This window comes from Bombus vancouverensis, chromosome 10 (assembly GCF_051014615.1).
Source record: "Bombus vancouverensis nearcticus chromosome 10, iyBomVanc1_principal, whole genome shotgun sequence".
Classification (NCBI taxonomy): Eukaryota; Metazoa; Arthropoda; class Insecta; order Hymenoptera; family Apidae; genus Bombus; species Bombus vancouverensis.
In genome coordinates, this window is record NC_134920.1 from 82,316 (window position 1) to 95,885 (window position 13,570).

Sequence of the window (13,570 nt, forward strand, 5' to 3'; positions counted from 1 at the left end):
TCAATCTGTACAGATAGGTCAAATGCTGGATCTGTTTGACATTACTCGTGAGGTTGGGGTGGTGGGAGTGTCGACACCGCTAGCTAGAGAATGTGAGGCTGGTTTTGATATTGAACGTGATGAGCCTTTCGACAGTAAATTATATGAACAAGCTGTGGGGCACATAATGTATGTAGCTACTGTAAGTCGTCCTGATGTTGCGTGTGCAATAGGGAAACTAAGCCAAAGATGCGCGAATCCGACTGTATCCGATTGGAAAGCAGTGAAGCGGGTATTCAGATATTTACTAAAGACCAAAGACTTGAAGTTAGTATACCAAAGGACCGGGCAACCTCTGAAGGTGTTTTGCGGGTTGTACGGTAGACAGGAAATCCAGGAGCGGGTATGTGTTCATACTCGCTGGTGGTGCGATATCCTGGCTATCCAAAAAACAACCGATTATAGCTCAATCGACGTGCGAAGCGGAATTTGTGGCAATGCAGGAAGCAGCAAGGGAAACAGTGTGGATTTCTTTACTGTTAAAGGAATTGGGTCAACTGTCATATTGCCCTCGCCCCTGCAAGATATTCTGCGATAATATCGGAGCTATTTCATGGTCAAAGGACGAAATAGTTGCTGAGAGTTCTAAGCACGTCCAAGTGCGTTACTTTTACGTTAAGAACTGCGTATCGAGGGGGATACTAGATTATACTTATGTACCTAGTCCTGACAATGTGGCTGACATTCTCACCAAAGGCCTAAATAGGATTAAGACTCAGCAATTTACCAAAGCTATGGGGCTTGTAGAAACTAGCGATCAAAGGGGAGTGTTGAGAAATGTTAAGTTGGTACGATCGCTGCTTACTACAAGCTAAGTTGGTACGACTTCTAACGACGCTCTTTTGTTTTAGAAGTCGACCACGTTGTTCTATTGACTTGGAGATTCCTGTGTGGTAAGACGTGTTATAAGACTGAAATATATTGGAGAAAACGAATCTAAGTGAATCGTTATTTTATAAACCCAAAACCTTATTAAATAACAATCAAAGCCATGTGTCCTGGGTTCTGGTTATGGTGTATGCAAATTCGTCGGGCGGTAAGTTTGCCAAGCTTAAGGCGTTCTCTATTAGTTTCTTCTGTGTGGTGTATCTTTGCGTCAGTGTATCATGGTATAATGTTTTCATTTCTCGAGTTTATCAGAAATAGGAATAACCTTTTATAGAAAAAGAAAATTTTGTATTTATATATATTATATTTTTTCTTTCCTTTTTTTCTTCTTTTTTTTTCTTCTTCCCCTTTTTCTTTTTTTTGTTTTTTTTTATTGTTAAAACCTTTGTTTTATTTTAGGTTTTACGTACTTGTTATCAGTGAAAATAAATATTATGAATACTACTTGGATTGGAATTATATACATATATGCGTACAAAATCCATTTCTACATGTTAGATATAATAATATAACAATACTACGTAGATTAATACATAATAAAATATCCTTTTACTTCGGTTATATTTATTACTAACTCTCAATTAATCTATCTTAATTATTTTCTAACCACTTTCTATATTTATCAGCTATTTTATTTCTTCTTGTTAATCTGCGAAATCCATGCATGTACACTTCCTTGTATGGTGATTGATTGTTCATGAGGTAAGTTGCACTTTCACTGTTTTCGTTATTCGTTGAACTAACACGTTTTACATTCAAACAGTAATTGGAACACTCGTAATAAACTTCTTTTCTTTTTCCAAGTTTCCGCTATCTGTGTCATTCGACAAACAGTGCCATGCCTCCACAGCACCGTTATAACATTTAGCGATGCTGCTCTTTGCATTAAGGCAATTGAAGTTAATTCGTTCGTTTATTTTCAGCTGGTACATGGTGTTCCGCAAGCAGGGAGCCATAACCTATTTTGCATGTAGACCTTCTTGTATGATGATTACTTGTTTACAAGGTAACTTTCACTTCCCCTCTTTTAATTATTTATTGAATCGACATGTTGTATATTCAAACAATAATTGGAGTACACATAATAATTTTCCCTTTTTCTTTTTAGGTTTTCGCTATCTGTATTATTCGACGAACAGTGTTACACCTCCTTTTGATTTATCCATAATATAGTCATAACATTTAGTAACCTTGTATTTTGCACCGAGACAATTGAAACTAATTTATTCACTTATTTTAGGTAGCTGTCATACATTGTGTTCCACGAACAACGATCCATAACCTATACTTGCACGTACACTTTCTTGTATGTTGATCACTTGTTCACAAGGTAACTTTCACTTTCACTAGTTAATTGTTCATTGAGTTAACACGTTTTATATTTAAGCAATAATTGAAACACGTATAATAATTTTCCTTTTTCCTTTTAGGTGTTCGATATCTGTATTATTCGACGAACAGCACTATAACATATACTACCGCACTACGTTGCCCACTGAAATCGCTTTATTCATTGCTTATTTCGATTATGCGCTAGTTTTAACTTGTTTAAATGCACCGTTCGCCGAATCCCTTTTACTTCGATCTTGACGTTTTGGTTCTGCAAGATTTCTAGCACTTTGTATGGTCCAGTATATTGATCGGAGAATTTTCCTTTACTGGGTTCTTTTAGTAAATATATCGAATCTCCAATTTTAAAATCTTGGGGGTTGATTCGTCGGTCGTAATATTCTTTTGATCTTAGTTTGGATTTTATCAAATTTTCTCTTGCCATTCGTTGTACGGTGTTAATTTTATCGAACAGATCTTCGAGATATTCTGCGTAAGTTGGTTCCATGTTCTCTTCGATTATTACTTCACCAGTAGGTTCTCTGGCTAGATGTCCAAAAACTAATTCGTGCGGGGAGAATTTCGTTCCTTCGTGTACAGAGGTATTATAGGAAAACATAGCTAATTCTACCCATTCGTCCCAATTTTTGGAATTTTCAATGTATAATTTGAGATATTCTATCAGCACGTGGTGAGATCTTTCGATTGAACCGTTACTTTGTGGATGATATGCCGTCGTGGTATATTGTTTGATGCGGAATCTCTTTGCTACTTTCTTCATTAATGAGGATGTAAAGTTCGTTCCTTGATCAGTGAGAATAGCTCTCGGTGACCCGAAACGACAAATAAATCGCTTTACAAAAACGTCCGCTATCTCGGCTGAAGAGATTCCTCCTAGTGGAATCCCAATTGAGTATTTTGTTAATAAGTCTTGGATAGTTAATATATATTCGTTTCCCTTTTGGGTTTTTGGTAATGGACCTATAATATCCATACTAACCTTATCGAACGCTTTACCTGGTGTGTCTGTAAATACCATTGGTTGCTTTGCTTTTATTCTTGTGAGTTTCTTCAATTGACATTCCTTACATGTTCTTACGTAATCTTGAATTTCCTTTTTCATATTTTCCCAATAGTAATGTTGTCGTATTCTTTGATAAGTTTTTGTTATTCCTTTGTGTCCTGCTACGCTTGATTCATGTTTTTCTCGTATTATGTTGTTCCGCGCTTCCACAGATGGGGTAATTACTTCCCCAGTGCAAATGGTGATGGTTAAGGTTTTTTCCATAAATATTTCCTTTAATTTTCTGATTGTATATCGCCAGGGTATTTCCTCCAAGTTTCCTTTGCTAATGCTGAACGAAGTTAACTGTTTTTCATTTACTGCGTCTAATAGAGATCTTAGCGAGTTTAATAAATTTTCTGGTGTTATTGGAATATTTCTATTTTCCTTTATCGGTAGGAATACAATGTATTTTCCAGAATCGTAATTCAATCTTGCTTTTTCTAACATTAAATCTTCATAACGAGGTAATTTTCCCGTTTCCTTCATTTCTAAGGCTCCTTTATCTATCAGATTGCCATGTATATCTATAAATACTACTTTATGGTCATTTACTCTCGCAATTGAGTCTCGGGTTTCTGAAATTCTTAGTTCCGCAATTATCGTAGGTCTCGTGTCCTTTTCTCGTTGTTGAATTAGTTCTGGAATTACAGTGGAGGTCTCTTTTTCGCTTGTTGTATCCGTGCCTTCTTTTTCTCGATTGGTTATTTCTCTATCTGTACTTACATCGATTTCTGCTAATGCTTGGTCTAAATATTTTATGGGGGTTTCTTCTATTGTAAAATGTTTTCGGGTAAAACCCTTTCCTTGATTTTTAGAATCACTGGATTGAGGCAAGACGTGTGGTTTAGCTTCGGATATGGGAGAGTCTTCGATTGACGTATCTATTCCGAATCTTTTTGAGACAGGATAGCGAATCGGTGAGACTTCCTCTCTCTTTCTGATTGGTAAACAAACTTCCGGAGGGTTCCTAGATAATGCGTCTGCGTTTGCGTTCGCCCTGCCTTCTTTGTATATAATATCAAATTCGAAGTCCGATAACTTTAATTTCCATTTCCAAATTCTTGAAGTAGGATCTTTGATAGAATGCATCCACACTAAAGGTTTATGATCGGTTACGATGGTAAACTTTCTTCCGTAAAGATACGGTCGGAAGTGCATTGCGCTGTAAACAATTGCCAGACACTCCTTTTCTATGGTAGAGTAGTTTTGTTCGGCGGGATTTAATAGCCTTGAGGCATACGCAATCGGCAAATCCTTTCCGATTGGCCCTTGACTCAGTAAACCGCTTATTGCATATCCTGATGCGTCTGTAGTAAGGTTAAAGGGTTTAGAAAAGTCTGGATATTGCAGGATGGGTTTCGTCACTAACGCTGTCTTTAAATTATTGAATGCGTTTTCTTGATTTTCTGTCCATTTAAAGGGAGTGTCTTTCTTTAATAGTTGTGTCAATGGTTTCGCGACCTTGGGGAAATCGGGGTATAAATCTTCTGTAATATCCTGCTAGTCCCAGAAATTGTTTGATATTTTTCGCCCTCTTTGGTCGTGGAAATTTTGATACGGCTTCGACTTTCTTTGGGTCGGGTTTCACGCCATCCTCACTAATTACATGTCCTAAATAATTCACCTCGTGTCGTAAAAATTCGCACTTATCAGGTTGTAATCGTAATTTAGCTTTCCTCAGTCTTTCCATTAATTTATTAAATTTAATTTCGTGTTCTTGGAGAGACGCGGAATAAATCACTATGTCATCCAGATAGACGAATAGTTCTATTCCTTGCAGACCAGATAATATTGAATTCATCAAACGTTGAAATGTTGCTGGGGCATCTTTTAATCCAAAGGGCATTCTTTTGAATTGAAAATGCCCGTATGGTGTCGAAAATGCAGTTTTGTGGGCATCTTCCTGTGACATACGGATCTGGTGAAAGCCCGATGCCAAGTCAAACGTGGAAAAATATTTTGCACTTCCTAATTGATCCAATATTTCTGTAATGTTGGGTAGTGGGAAGGCATCGCCAATCGTTTTATCGTTCAATTTTCTATAATCGATGACTAATCTCCAGCGCTTATTTCCTTGCGAATCGGGTTTTTGGGCACAATCCATAACGGGGAGTTATATGGAGATATTGATGGTTCCACTACGTCCGTATCTAGTAGTTCTTGGACCTGTCGATTTATTTCTTCTCGATGTATTGGTGGATATCGATACTGTTTAGTATTGATGGGTATATTATCCGTTGTAATTATCCTATGTTCCAGAACTTCGGTTGCTTCCAATGTATCTCCTGGAATATGAAACCTATCTTGATTATTACGAATCAATTTTTTAGCATTTTCCTTTTCTTCTTCGTTCAAATGTTCGAGTCGTAGTAACTCATTTATTTTATCGTATCTACTTTCCTCCGATCTTAGAACTGTATTGCACGCTGTCCTAGGAAGCGGGTGGCGGGGGGGGGGGGATTTTCAAATTCTTTAATTACCATCGTTGGTGTTGTAAATACGTAATCTCTCGAAGTAGTATTTATTACTCTTATGTAACCTTTTCCTTTATGATTCCTCACAACTGCATTACCAAAATAGATTCCCTTGTTCGGCTCGATTCTTGGAATAAATCCCTCTTTTATCTCTGGATTAGCGATATTAATCGAACACGTTATTGAACTTCGCTTCGGTATAATTATTTTTTCTTTAGTATCGAAGGGAATATAAATATTTCCCCACTTGATATGTTTTTCCTCATAATCTAAACGAGCTTTACAACCTGCAAAAAATTCGGATCCTAGGATTCCGTCTTGATCGATTAGCAATGAATCATCGACTACATGAAAAACAACCGGATGGCCCGCAACCTGTATTACCGTCTGCCCTAAGAAGACCAGGCTCGTTGCCGTAATTCCTCGCACTTCGATTGATTCCTTTTCGTCGATGATGGCTGAATCGAGTATAGCAGGTTCCTTGATAATGTTGATTTCCGATCCAGAGTCTAATAATAAACTCGTCTTAGTCTTTAGATCTGGGGAATCTATTCGTGCAGTTGGGGTCGTTGGGGAATCGTTAAATTTTATTGAAATAATTCGGAGAGGTCGCCTTCCGAATCTGAATTCAACTCCTGATGATTTTCCTTCGCCGGTTGCTTGTGCTTCACTCTTTTCCTTTTGCCTTGAGATTCTGGATTCTCTGTCTGTGACCTCGTTTGGTTGTGGGATGACTCCCCCACAATATTTAGTGGTTGTTCGTTCGATCTTATGGTCGGCATTGCGTTCGCTCTGTCTCTCGTTATGGGTGGTGGAGTCGATCTCGCGGGGGTGGCTGTCCTTGTTGTGTTTGTTGCCGTCGGCGCCGGTCGCCTGGTTGCCGCCTGTACTCTTGGGCGATTCGGCGTATCGTTCCTTCGTGGCTCGCCCCATTCTCCCGAAGGACGTGTTTGGTTTCCCGATGGTCTCGAAGCATAGGGTACGATTAATCCGGCATCTACTCGGGCTTTAAATTTGTAACAGTCTTTCACTAGATGCCCGGGTTTTTTGCAATAGTTACACGTGATATTTTGTCTTGTAGAATTCAAAAAATTCTGCGATGGAGGTAGCGATCTTCGATCTTGGCGGTTGTTTCTGATATTGTTGTTAGTGTTCGAAGGACGTGCGTTGTCGCGTCTGTAATAGTTCGAGGGTGTCGGTCGTTGGGGTTAGGTTGGGGTTACTAATTTATATGTATATTATTACTAATTTATATTTAAATTAAATAAAGAGAAAGATGAACTTGTTTAATTTAAATAGCTTATACATTTAGAGAATAATATTGAAAATATTAGGGAAATTTAAAAAATTTTTTAATATTAAAAAAAAATATTTAAAAATATTAATATGTATGTCGGATTAGCACTGGGAGTAGGGTTGTGGGCGTCAAATGAATCTTCACGGGAATTAACCATTGGTACGGTACACGCAGGTGTAGTTTATTATAATAATAGAGTTATTACAGTCTTGACAATTGATCACGACAATTGGCACTCGCGACACTAGTGACGATGGTCTCAGGCCCGACAACGAATCCGCGGCCAACGGGATCACAAAAGAACGTGTCGGAGATGAAAGGAAAACCGGAGCCTTCCCTTTGCAATTTTGCGAGAGTCTTCTGGTGCTTTAGCCTGGATTTTGTCATAGCTGTAATTAAGCAATTGTTGTCATTTGTAATTGTTCGATATATGTGATGGCGAGGGTGGGTTCGAGGTGGCAGCTGGTCGCCGAGCGTAGCCGCGGTCACGGGATAAACGTTTTGCCTGACGAAGGTGTGGATCGGTTGTATTGTTCTCCCTAGAAATCACATAGAATTGTACTTTGGAGATGTCGATAGAACGGGACACACGTTGTATTAGGAATCAGACTCCAGACAGAGGCTGCCTAGCAACGACGTTTGGATCTTTCTCGATGCTTCCAAAGAGTATACAACAAATTCTTGGCAGAGTCTGCCTAGCAGCGGCGATTGGAAGCTTCTCGATGCCTCCAGCGAGCATATAACGAACAAAATGCAGTGGTACAGCGAAAAAGATTTTCATCAGATATTCATTCGTGTGATCGCCTTGGAAAGTGATACATCGAGCAATTTACCGAGTGCCTCAGCAATCGTATTTTTTTTGTGTTTAAATTATTCTACGCATAGTATAGAGTTATCCCGTTGACCGTGGATTCGTTTGGAATCATTAGTTAAACTTATCATTTGTTAATCTTATCATTCATTAAACTCAATACTCATAATATTTTGTAAAATCTTGTATATTCGCGTAAATATAATCTCTGTTTCATAAAACGATGGCTAATTCAAACGAAGAATCGTTACACGCCTTAAATTCTAATGTTAACCCGACATATACATATATATATATATATATATATATATATATATATATATATACATGTATATATATATACATATATACATATTTACATATATATATGTATATATATATAAATAATATAATAATAAATCAAACTTGCTCGAGCCTGCTTGAATCTCTGTATCATTGTATCATAATGTGAGAACTTTCACAAGCCTAAATCCTGGCAGTCTGACGATCGAGAATATTGCTATCGGAAGAATCGCTCTCATCCGTAAACAAGATATTTCCAAGGATTGCGTTATAATTTTCTTAGCGGCTAACCATCGAATATTCGTCAAACGACATAATTTCGCACACGGCGAACCTTATAACGTACACCTTTTTGGCGTATTATTTTTCCCACTTTTTTTTTTTTTTTTTTATTAACGTGGAGGAAATCCGCACGGACACCAGGTCGCTTCTGGGAAAAAGCGGCGTGGTAGTGGCAGACGCCAACGGACTAAAACCTCCACGATGACCGTCCCGGCAGCGATCTAGAGGAGCCCGGGAACTGGTGTGAGGGATACACCCCCTCCGCGCTCAATACACCCCCTAATGGAGCGATATGCGGCCACGTTACACCGCGCCTCGTCGCCGGAGCCGCCGTGCCAGACAATCCGGTTCCCCTGCCGGGCAGATTTGCGACGGACCTAGCGCACCTCACCGAAGCGCTTCCATGGCCTCTGCTGCGCCCTCGCCGGTCAATTCTCTCAGGGTGAGAGTATTATTTTTCCCACTGCTGCGTGTGAAACCCCTATTGGACAAACTGTTCTTTGCAATACATCGATGGATAAATACGCGCACAAACACGCAATACGTGCAATAGAATGCTCGAGGTCAATTTTGTGATCCTCTTTTTCAACAGATCTTCGCAAATCCGAAGGTGTAGAATTACCTCCCAAAGACATAAGATGACAACAAACACTTTCTTGACACACTGTATAACATTGAGGTATCCAGTTTTGCCACATACAATTTTGTCATTGTCACGTTTGACTTTGTTCATTGTAAAGTCAAATTTGCACACTCCATCTGTGAAATAGTACGAAGAAATCATAGTGACTTGTATTCCTTATGATATCATGATGCCACATAATATATAATACAATACAATAATTCGCGAACAGATCACTCGTTAATTGCTTTTAAAAGAATTACCACGGAAGCTTCCTAACACGGTACCCGGGGGCCAGGGATTTATTTCGTCGATAAGTTAGGTTATTAAACTTATGTTCTTTCATTGAAGACATCGATGGACGCTGTGTTCCAGAAATAGCCAATCACACTTGGCGAAGCATAATAGTAATTTACAATAACAAATACTTAAGAATGCCTAATTTTGTTAAACATAGGGTTCAATTTACAATTATGTAAATATTACTTCTTGAAAGTAACTTCTTAATCAATTTTAACAAATTTTGTAAAATCATGTAATAAATCTTTTTATTTATCGGAATAGTTAATACACAAATAAACACTGTACATATGTCGTGACAGAAATAAAGAGAGAATTCATATTTCTAGAACAGTCATATTTATGATAACATAAAAGCTACCATATATACAATAATATAATTTCGCATGCGAAAACATTTCTTTCGTTTCCATAAATCCCATGATATTCAATTTTTATCGTTGTAATCTGTGTTATTGTTTATACGTCTGTATTTATCTCTGAAAATTCTCGCTATTCAAATGAATATGAACAGAACGAAATGATGAAACCACATTGTAGCAATAACAATGCGATAGAATAACAGTTTTATATTGTGAATAGAAATAGTAACATGGTGCAAAAATGAGTAAATATACGAATTAAATTTGCTCTTAATCAACAAAACTAATTACTTATTCCAATGGTTGGCTTTGGCAAACTGATTCGACTAAGCAATTGATTACCTAATGAATCACAACAGCATAGAAATATTAGTTTGACGTCAGTAATTTCTGCACATGATTAATACATATTTGGTCAGACAAACATAACATGGCTGTGTGACTGCAAATGAAAGGTTCTATTATTTCTGTTCAATATCTCGCGTATTATATATTAGTATATAATTGTAATTACGTAGTAATACAAATGGGAATAAAATATTTGGAATTCTCCATCTTCGAAGAAAGATACCAAGTTGGAAAATTGTATTTCTAATGATTTGTACCAATTTATATTTTTAACGAACGTATATACGTGTCAGTATCAATGGTATACTTTAATAACGTGTGACACGTAAGGGTAGAAGTGTTAAAAATATCTGTAGACTACTTTGTTTTAGAATAATAAAATAAGAATTAAAATATTTAATTTTTTGATTCGTCAAATTTAAATTTATTGTTACTCGTATCGATTCACAAAATCATAAAGGTATGTTTTGTCAATTCCACAGGATATACACCATGATAACATATTTCAAATAATTCATCAATAAATTATTATTACAATCAATTTTTAATTAAGTAGTAGATAACAAAAAAATATGGAATACAATTTTTTCACACAACGCATTGTTTGAGAGAAAAATAATAAGCCAATTGCCAACCGAACATGTTCAAACTGTATTTTTTTCAAAACGGGACCTTAAGCTAAAAAGCTTTATTTCACATATTCGACTTGTTCTTGTATGTGGTATCAGCACCTAGTCGGATGCCCGCGTTATGCAGGACACCCTGATGGCGTTGAACGCAACGATTCAAATTGAACTGAAAAGTCGTTATGTTTTTAGAGGATTTGTAAGAATGATTAATAGATATGATTGTATGTACAATTTTGTAGAGTACAATTAGATTTGTAAGTACAATTTTAACAAGCTGTCTTAACAAGATCTTTATGAACACATCATACATCAAATATGATACATGCAAAGTATGTATAACATTTAAGATACATGTATGTATGTATAGTGGAAAACAAAACTGTTCGTACAGTTGGAATGTAAAAATAAAAAGAGCAATATTTCCTACATTATTCAAATATATGTAATTGTACACCATAAGAGACATTTATATAAATAATGTAATTGTATAATAAATACACACAAAACATTGACATTATTTATTGTTAGGGAAAATTGTCGTTTGTAATGATCGAGTTTATTTTATTGACCAGTGACTCATCGGCTTATTTTATTTTTGCCGAGCACCCGCGTTTTTGTGTCTTGGCGGCAAACTCGACCTACCCAGTTTTTGCTTTACCTTGGTCTAGGCTTTAGAACACAGACTTACTCACACAAGAGCGACATACATTGTTATTTATTTAATATTAGTAATAATTATATAAATTAAAAATAAATTTTTAAAAAGATTTTTTAATAAAAATTTGAATAATTTATATTTAATAATAGATATAAAATTTATTCTTATTTAATATATATGTATATAAATATAATTTTAATAAAATTATTTAATAAATAATTTAAATTATCATATTATTATTATTATTTGAAATAAGTTTATTTAGATTAATAAAATATTAATTATGTTTAATTTGTAAAATTAAAATTTTTATTTTTAAAATTATATTTTAATATATTATAAATATTATATTTATTAATAATACATATATGTAATATCGTGATGTAATATGTTCACAAAAAGTGGACAATAGAGATGTTAATCAGACAGAAAAGACGATTGTGGCTTAACTTGAACTATTCACACCAAACGTACAGAAAACAGCGCAATCCACACTCTCTCGGCAACGCCACTCGCAACCTCCGTCTCCGCTCGACTCGCACTCGGCTCCTCGACTCGCACTCTCGTTCTCGACTCGCACTCTGCTTTTCGACTCGCGCTCTGTTTCTCGACTCGCACTCTGCTTTTCGACTCGCGCTCTGTTTCTCGACTGACACTCTCTGGCCGTTGTCGCATTCCGTTGTCCTTTTCCTAGGCCCACCGCACACTTGTTCTGCAGACGCTCGTAGCCAGGGTCACGTAGGTCTTTTCCACGAAACTATGCACTTGAAAAGACCGATGACACATTGATGGGCCCGACGGCGCCTCGGCTCTCGCGACATTGTTCATAGTTCGCCCGATATTTCCCAGGCCTTTCGTCCACGATACTACATATATAATATAATTATATATATATAATTTATTTAAATATATTTACATTTAATAAAATTTTAATTAAAAATTATATCATGTATATATATATGTATATTAAATATATTAATTATATAAAAATTTTTTTAAACTTATCGATAGGGTATGAACCTATAAGCTTAATTTTAGCTTATATATATATATATTTTTTTAAATTAAAATTAAATTTGCTTAGTTAATAATATAATAATTAAATTGCATTTAATAGTAATTTAAATAAGATATATTTGATTTTTATTTAATAATTATGTTTGCAGAGGATTATGTTTTAGAGGATTATGTTTTCAGAGGACTTGTGTGTAGAGGATGGTTGATCGTGAGATTTATTAGACAAGATTGCTCGTTGTTGAAACCTTCAAGTATATTTTCAAATGATTAAATAAATAATTATAGATAATGTTCGCAAAGACGGTAGATACTCGTAGATACTGATCCATAACTCTCGTGAACTCTTTACGATTGCGTCCGTTTAAACTGGTGTAGTATAAACAGGTCGGGGGAGAGTCGGAGAATTCAAATTCGTCTTTGTTCGACGGTTCGACGGTAACGTAACGGCGACATTGTTTTGCCCGGAGTTTATTTATTAATATATTATGTATGTCCTAACGATCTTGATACTCCGAAGCAAAAAAACAACAACATGATTTGAAATGTTCTCTAGCTCATGTACCGCTGCGTGTACTTTCAAGGAGCAAAACCGGCACAGTTCCGCTTGTGACGCGAACGGAGATTATCGTTTTACTTTCTTTAACGCATTTTTGCCATTGAAAGACACTAATTTCTGTGACTTGCTTTATCTCTGTTATAAATCTCTCTTTATATTTAAAATTTTATAGTTTTTGTGCAAACGTAAAACGTAAGTAAATATTAATAAATATTATAATAATATAATATAATGCTATATAATAATATTAATAAATACTTTGCTATTTACTTATTTTATTTCCATTAAAGTGTATTGTATTTTTCATTGCATTACTTTCATTTTTATTTAGTGTAATAATAAACGCATACGTTAATATTCATTGGCATTAGTGTAATTGTAAGCTTCACTGTAAATTTAATAAAATTTATAAGAACGGAATTGTTAAAAGGGTATATATGTGTAATTAAACTAGATTCTATTCTCAATGTTACTTCATTATTTTATTATTGTTTCATATATATATATTTTTTTTTTAATTTACATGTGCTTCTAAGTTAATAGAACTAAACACATGTGTATGTATTAATTGCTATATACGTCATAATTTCAACCATAATATTAAATTATG

General features: G+C 35.6%; 1 long non-coding RNA gene across 3 annotated transcripts; it reads left to right on the top strand.

The window, feature by feature from the left end:
• Positions 1 to 218: 218 nt before the first annotated feature.
• On the top strand, positions 219 to 3,518 carry LOC143303242 (uncharacterized). 3 transcript variants are annotated; one of them, XR_013059358.1, is made up of 4 exons: positions 219 to 1,075; positions 1,851 to 1,933; positions 2,036 to 2,257; positions 2,358 to 3,518. It is a non-coding gene; the product is annotated as an uncharacterized LOC143303242 (long non-coding RNA). The 3 variants fall into 3 exon arrangements; XR_013059357.1 differs by having other exon boundaries at positions 2,168 to 2,257; XR_013059356.1 differs by having other exon boundaries at positions 1,851 to 2,257.
• Positions 3,519 to 13,570: the final 10,052 nt, after the last annotated feature.